This window comes from Octodon degus, unplaced genomic scaffold, assembly GCF_000260255.1.
Source record: "Octodon degus isolate 3935 unplaced genomic scaffold, OctDeg1.0 scaffold00112, whole genome shotgun sequence".
Classification (NCBI taxonomy): Eukaryota; Metazoa; Chordata; class Mammalia; order Rodentia; family Octodontidae; genus Octodon; species Octodon degus.
Window position 1 is genome coordinate 1,260,527 of NW_004524688.1, and position 7,603 is coordinate 1,268,129.

The 7,603-nt window shown below is 44.8% G+C and overlaps 2 pseudogenes; both read left to right on the plus strand.

The window, feature by feature from the left end:
* The first annotated feature begins 1,503 nt into the window (after positions 1–1,503).
* On the plus strand, positions 1,504–1,948 carry LOC101573646 (annotated as a pseudogene).
* Positions 1,949–4,254: 2,306 nt separating this feature from the next.
* Positions 4,255–4,421, plus strand: LOC111812104 (annotated as a pseudogene).
* The last annotated feature ends 3,182 nt before the right edge of the window (positions 4,422–7,603 follow it).

Here is a 7,603-nt window from a genome sequence, read left to right on the forward strand (position 1 = left end):
CACTTTCAGCGGTCATAGACACTGTTGACCTCATTAACTTCATGAAATTCCCTTCTTGACTTCCACTGTGCATTGGATTCATCATTTTCTTAACTCACAACTTGTAAAAGACTGCCATTGTCCCATATTTTCACTTCTACCACTCTACTTTAAGCCTGTCTTAATTACTCTTCTCTCATTGCTGGGACAAATACCCAACACCCAAAATGAAGGAAGCAAAGGCTTATTCAGCTCATAGTCAGTAGAGTTTTCAGTCCATACTCAGCTGGATCCCAGGTAGAGTGGCACATGACAGACAGCCACCTTTAATGGCAGTGGCAAAGAGCAGAGAGCGAGAGCAAAAGGACAGGAGCAGTGGTAACAATGACTACAGAGAGCAAGTCTGTCTCCCTTAAGTCCTATTCAGTCCATCCGCCCCAGGCTGTGTAGTGTTCACACCCATAATCCCAGCAACACGCATACCCATAATCCCAGTGGATCATGAGTTAATCACAAACTCTAGCAGGCTTTGGGGGGATGACTAGACACAAACCATAACAAAACCATTTTATCTCTTACCTGTGCTGTTATTGTTGTAGGCAGCTAAATTAGACAGAAATATTATAGTCAGACAGGACCAGGCCCTCAAGGAGATAAGATGGAAGACCAGGTGACCTTGCTACTTGGAAGAGACAGACACTCCCATATGGGCCACACCTCAAGACCAAGACAAAAGAAACAGCTACATACTTCTCTAGGCATGGACATAAGGGATTGATTCAATCACCTTGAAAGAGCCCAAATGAGTCACTAGCCCAACCTCCAATAGGAAGAGACCCTGTCCCTATTCATGCCCGCTTGCTAAGTAATTCACTTACCCATTTGATACTGGATTTAATCACTTTTACCTGAGCAATGGTGCTTGTAATCTCATTGGTTGACCATAGTTTTCTCCCACCTCATGCCCACCTAAACAAGTTCCCATGTCTTCTCCACCACTTTAGACCCACATCACCACATGGTTTTACTCTATGAAAGTCCCTGGAAGAAACAGCTTCCTGGGGACCACCCGCTCGGGTCCCCCTCTTGTCCCTCTCTTGGACAGGAGCTTTCTTTCCCTTAATCTGTTCTGCTCATAACCTCCATTTGTTCCTAAAATTCATTCTTTGTTTTAGAGAACACAAACTCGTCCCAAGTACCTTTTAGGTTGGGAGATCAGTTTTTCTCCCTGTCATTTGGAGTTTTCCCTGTATCATTATAATTGATTTCTAAATAATATCGCTACTTCCAAGATGCTACAAACCTTACGCCAGTGTCATAGTCCCACAGTGCTGCTTTGAGCCTCCCCAGCCTTCCTCTTGAGATGCAAACTATTCACAAAGTGTACTACATACCACTCCCCCCAAACTTACTACTATAATGAAAATATATGGTAAGTATTTAATTTAAAAATAAATGACTGTGTTACTGAGGTAGGTCTGGAGCAGCTGCCTGAGCAGCCAGAGGGAGCATTGCTGCCGCGCCATGGCTGAGAGGGACTGGTACACCATGCCTGTGCTGCACAAGAAGAGCCCAACGGCTGTGCAGGCCAAGTCCAAGCAGGCCATCTTAGCAGCTCAGAGACTAGGTGAAGATATGGAGACTTCCAAGAAATGGCCTGCTGGGCAGAACAAGCAGTGTTCAATCACCAAGAACACAGCCAAGCTGGACTAGGAGACGGAGGAGCTGCACCACTACTGGGTGACCCTGGAGGTGGGCGTAGTGATCCAGCAGGGCCAGCAGAGTTAGGGACTGACACAGAAGGTCTGGCCACAAAAATCAATGAGAAGCCACAAGTCTTCGCAGACTATGAGAGTGGATGGGCCACTCCAAATAATCAAGCTCTGGGCAAAATCGAGAGAGCCATCATCCTCAAGCTCAGGGGCAAGGACATGGCAAGCCCATCAAGAAGGGCCTGCAGGCAGAATGAGCACGAAGCCTTGAAACAGTTCTTTTCGGCTGAGCTGTCCTGCTGGGGTCCCTGAGGCCAGCACTGACATGGCCACCACATGGCCCTGTGGAAGACGGGTCAGGCCAGCAGCTGACCCACCCTGCTGTCAAACAAAGAAACCTTGTGAAGCCTGAAAAAAAAAATTAATTATTTCACTAAAAGCCCACATTGTAACCCTCCAGTAGATCCCCTGTGCTTCAAATATACTTATCCCATGGTTCGTGCTATTTTCTGAAGCACTTCTGGAAGCCCTTTCATTCTTTATGAGGTATGATCAACAACATGGTGAATGCTGCTGCCATAAGCAGTCCAGAGAAAAAGCAGGCTGTAAAAACATTACAGTGTATCCTCGTCCACCTTATTCACTGGAATGGTGAATTCTTGGCTCTTTCCCAAAGTCAAAGCCACAACAGCATAACTAAAGACACTCATGTAGAAAGGATTTCTAGAACTGCTTCAGAAAGTGTCAAGAATAGAGCTGGGGAGCTAACTCAGCAGTCTAAGTGCCTGCCTGGCAAGCTCAAGGACCTGAGTTTGATTCCCAATGTTGTAAGCAGCTGAATTAGATAGAAATATTATAGGCCAGCAGAGTAAGGGGCTAGGGAGTGAAACAGGGCTAGGTCCTCAAGGAGACAATATGGAAGACAAGGTGACTTTGCGACTTGGAAGAAACAGACACTCCCATATGGGCCACACCTCAAGACAAAAGAAGAAACACACCTACATACTTCCCTAGGGATAGGCACCATGGATTGGTATTCTAAATAGTTATCAATTATCTTAAAGAGCCTAAATGAGTCACTAACCCAATCCCCAACAGGAAGAGACCCTGTTCTGTATTCATGCCCACTTACTACATGACTCGCTTCCCCATTTGGTCATGGATTTAATCAATTTTACCTGAGCAATGGTGCTTGTAATACCATTGGTTGACCATAGTTTTGTCCCACCTCATGCCCACCTAAGCGAGTTTCAATGTTCTCCACCACCTTAGACCAGCATCACCACATGGTTTTCCTGTATAAAAGTCCCTGGAAGAGACAGCTTCCCGGGGACCACCTGCTTGCCCGCCCCACTCCTGTCCCTCTCTTGGACAGGAGCTTTCTTTCCTCCCAATAAATCTATTCTGCTCATAACCTCCGTTGTTCATAAAATTCATTCTTCGATTTTAGAGAACACGAGCTCATCCCAGGTACTTTCCAGGTAGGGAGATCATTTTTCCCCTATACCACTGGGAGGTCATCCACCCAAGATCAGTTTTTCTCCTTGTGTCACTTGAAGGTTCCCTGTACCACCAATACCACACGCTGAGCTGACCCTGAAACTGGGCGTGGTGATGCACACCTGTAATTCCAGCATTGGGGAGGCTGACACAGGAGGATCACTATGAGTCCAAACTACATAGCAAGACCCTGTATCAAAGTAATTAACCAGTTAATTTTAAAAAGTGTCAAGAATAATAGGATAAGCATGTTCAAAGGGAAGGGGCACATTTTGAGGGAGATTAATGACTTTTACTGCAATAAATTTTTAAGTTAAACAATCACTGCATATTTGATCACACTGTAGAGACTTCTTGTTCTCCACATATACTGGGGTTTGTTCCTGGAGTAGCCTCTTTTCCTTGCCAACAGCCATCCAGCCTTTATGAACCCAAGGCCACTGCTGAAACACTATCCTGCTGAGAAGTGAGAAGGTGTATACTAGACCTTCCAGCCCGACATCGGCCTCCTTTCCCTCAGATGCCCACTGTAGTTGGTTTACAACTGCCCTCCACCTTTATCATATGCATCCAAGTGATTAATTCATAGAATTTTTTTCTCTACTACATTATGAATTTCATGATCTTAAGAACAATATCCCAGCTGTGGAATGCACAAAAATGTTGGTGGATACATCAAGAAAACCAACCTTACTCTCAAGAAAATGTTATATTGAACAAAGACAAGACAAACACAATGAACAATTAGGGAGCAAAATAAGACAGGATGTAATTAACTTCTTAATTACAGAGTAGTTTCTAAGTGCTTTAGGAGATTGGAGAAGTGGAAAGAAAGAATATGAACCTGTAACTGCAGAGTGGGGTGGGGAAGAAGGAAGTCATATCAGAGGACAAAGAAAAACGAGATAAACAGAAGGTGATAGTAGAGATGTGTCTACTGAAGAAAAAAGAGGTCAGCCTCAGATAAGGAATGTTCAGGGACTAGGGAAGATCTCCAAGGCCAACTTGCTCTCCTATGGTAAAATAGAGGATTTCTATTCTTGTCCTAATCAGAGTCATAAAACACCTTATATTTAACTATAGAAATCATAATGGGACTTCCCAGAGGGAAACCTGGAACATACATGGACAAAATATCTGAATACAGTCAATGTGGCTAAAATTGAGACACAGGTCATGCTTCCATCACAGTAAATACTTACAGTGGTGACAATGAGGCCTGTAACATTTTGCCTAATACTGACTGAAAAGTGCTGACTTTCAGTATTAGAAATGAAAGGCTAAGGAATGATACAGAATCTAGGTCATGTGCCAAAATACCAATACTATGTACAATTCAAATTCTAGGCTCCAAAAATGTATTGCTGGATGAAATTGGATACAAGACAGTTGTCAATGTCCATAATTCAAGTGGAGATTGAAGAATTGTGGGCAGATAAAATGGCTGGATTAAGCTGCAGTTCTTTCGAAAGGGCTACTCTGAAGATAGCCTCATTAAAGTGACCCTAATTAAATCACATGAAATTTCTTTAAAATAAAATTTACTTAATGTAACAAACAATATCTGAAAACAGTGCTATTTAGGAAAATCAAGGAGAAGCTGCTGCACTGCATGCTGAGGTCTTGGGCAAATGTTCTGTCTCCTTTTACCAGAACCTTGTACAGGATATCTGGTGATTCCCATAGCTTTTTCCAATGACCACAAAAAAATACAGAGCCATAGGACCTCAACTTCTAGTCTCTGCTCCTTTGAGGAGCTGGAATCATTTTCTGAAAGAACAAAAGGAAGAAAGAAGGATACAGGATGTAGCAGAGACTTGGCCACTCATCTACATCAGGGTGGTTTGGACACGCAGGAGGACAGTGCTTCCCAGACTTCTCCTGTAGTGAGGCAGGACTGTGGCCAGCTTCGTCAGGGCAGTCAGTGACTGTGCTCTGTAACCCCTGGCAGAGTGGTTATAGCAGCAGGTGGCGTAATGGAGGGGCCTCCAGACTGAGTCATCATGAGCTCCTGAAGTCAGTGTCCTGAACATGCCACAGACCATCCTTGACAGATAAAGTGATATTTGTGACACCACTGAAATTTGGAGGTTGTTACTGCAGCATCACCTAACCTGTCCTAACTGATTCAGTATATACACTTATTAAACAAGGATTTTCAAGGGCCAGCCAGATAGCTCAGCGGACTACAGTGCCTGCTTAGGCAGGCACATGGACCAGGGTTCAATCCCCCAGCAATACCTGCCATGCCAGCCCCTCCCTTGGTGCATGCTGAGCTGGCGCTTGAGACTGAGCATGGAGGTGTGTGCTTGTCATCCCAGCGCTTGGGAGGCTGAAAACAGAAGAATCACTGCAAGTCCAATTTGTGTAGTGAGTCCCTGGAGACCCTGTACTAACATATATTTTTTTTAAAAAAAGGGTTCTTATTTTCGTTTTAGAGACTATAGCTCTGTAACACAGAGAGGTTTGAGTAAATAACCCAAGATTTCTTTCTTTCTTTTTTTTTATTTTTTTCAGAACCAGAACCAGGGATTGAACTCAGACCCTTGCGCTTGCCAGAGAAGCACTTATTCCATTGAGCCATCTCCCCAGCCTCCCCCTCCCCCCCCCTTTTTTTTTTTTGGCAGAACAAGCGATTGAACTCAGGCCCTTGCCAGGCAAGTGCTTATTCTACTGAGCCATCTCCCCAGCCCGTCAACATTTCATTACCCTGTGTAAACACAAACCTGGGATCTAACGTGCTCTGTCTTTAAGATTCAAGAGCTTTCCACCTCTGCTCTACCTTTTCTCAGGAAAATGGAAGCTTGCAGAGGTCATCTGAAAAAAAAAAACAAAAAAAAACAGTGCTTGAGGAGATGTATCCAATTGCACAAACTGAGTAGTAACCTGTTTTCAAGAGGCGCTACCTATTCCCTTACCTTTCTGCCAGCCTGTAGAATCAGAGCTGGCACCACATGCCCGCCCTCTCTAACAGATGGAAAGTCACTGCTGCCTTTTCTCCACATCTCACTAACTCCTTCCTAGAAATGAGGCTGTACAATGTGAGGCAGTGGGTATATGGCAGCCGTTGTCCTCACTTTTCTGAAAACTGAGGCTAACGGGTGACTTGAACTGCCCGTGAGGGACCTTCTTCAGCTCTCCTGGGCTGTTCCCACAGGCCACAGAATGCTACACCATTCCTGTGCTCCATTAGGCTTAGCTGCAAAATTTGGAGAAAGCAAAATAGAAAGTTCATTTTATCTTCACAGGATAAGCTCCATTCCACCCATTTTTCCAAGCAAAAAGCACATTTGGCTCCTATGTGAATTCTCCATCTTTTTTCATAAATTCAGAATTCAAAAGGGGCAAAAAAAATTACTCCCTCCATATCTTCCAACACCGTTTCCTTGAGAGAAGGACCAATCAAAATTGTGCTTTGCGTGAAATGTCAGTGCATTTAGCTCAGGGTGCCCGGGACAAGTCAAAGCCACTCATGTGAAATTCCTGAACTTCCTCTAATTAAGCCTCTGAATGTACCGTGCCATTCCAAAATAAAATAAAGCTCTGGGTTGGCATGAGTCAACTTGTTTTCCCATGTTCTAGGGCTGGGATCTGTCTTCCCCACTGTTTTCCCCAGTTCTTCTCTGCAGCACAGGAACCCTGGTCTCCTGCTGAGGCCCCAGGATGTGTCTATTGTTAGCAGCACTGACACCATCCCTGGAAATGGCTCTGACTGCTTAATCACTGCCTCTGAAACAAGTCATAATGTCCCTGTGGAGCCAGATGGTGGGAATGTGTTTTCATAGCTACCTTTAAAACTAAAGGAACAATGAAATAGACCCAGACCCACAGAGCCGCCCCCAAGTGACCTCAGCCTAACCACCCCATCTGTTTCGCCATCTGATGGTCACTGGAGCACTTAGCTGACACCTTCATCAGTGCTGCTGGGTTTTATCCTCCCAGGGCATCTTCTCTCCCAGTCCTTCCTTCCCTTCACTGAAACTGTGATCCTTCCTGTTCATTGGCTCCTTTTTCCTATAAACTGGGTTCCTTTTTGTCTATAAACATTCCCAGTTGTTCCCTTCCAGAGAAAGGGTGTGACTCCTTTTCCACTCCCAGTGGCCACTGCTTTTTTCCACTGGCCACATGCTACCCCGCCAACTCCCTTTCCATTGGTGCCACTTTATTTGCCCACACTGGCCATCAGAAGCACTCTGTCTCCTATCCACAGCAGCCATCTACAGTGTACTCTCTCCAAACAGCTATGAAGATGACCGGTGCTAGGTTGAAACTTGCCCTCTGAAAACTCATGTCCACCCGGGTGGACCCTGTGGATGTGGCCTACCTTGAATGTAGACATCATGAAGTTAAGGTGCAGTCACTACCATGGTCCTAACTGAATGTGACTGGTGACTTTATAAGGAAAGAAGAGA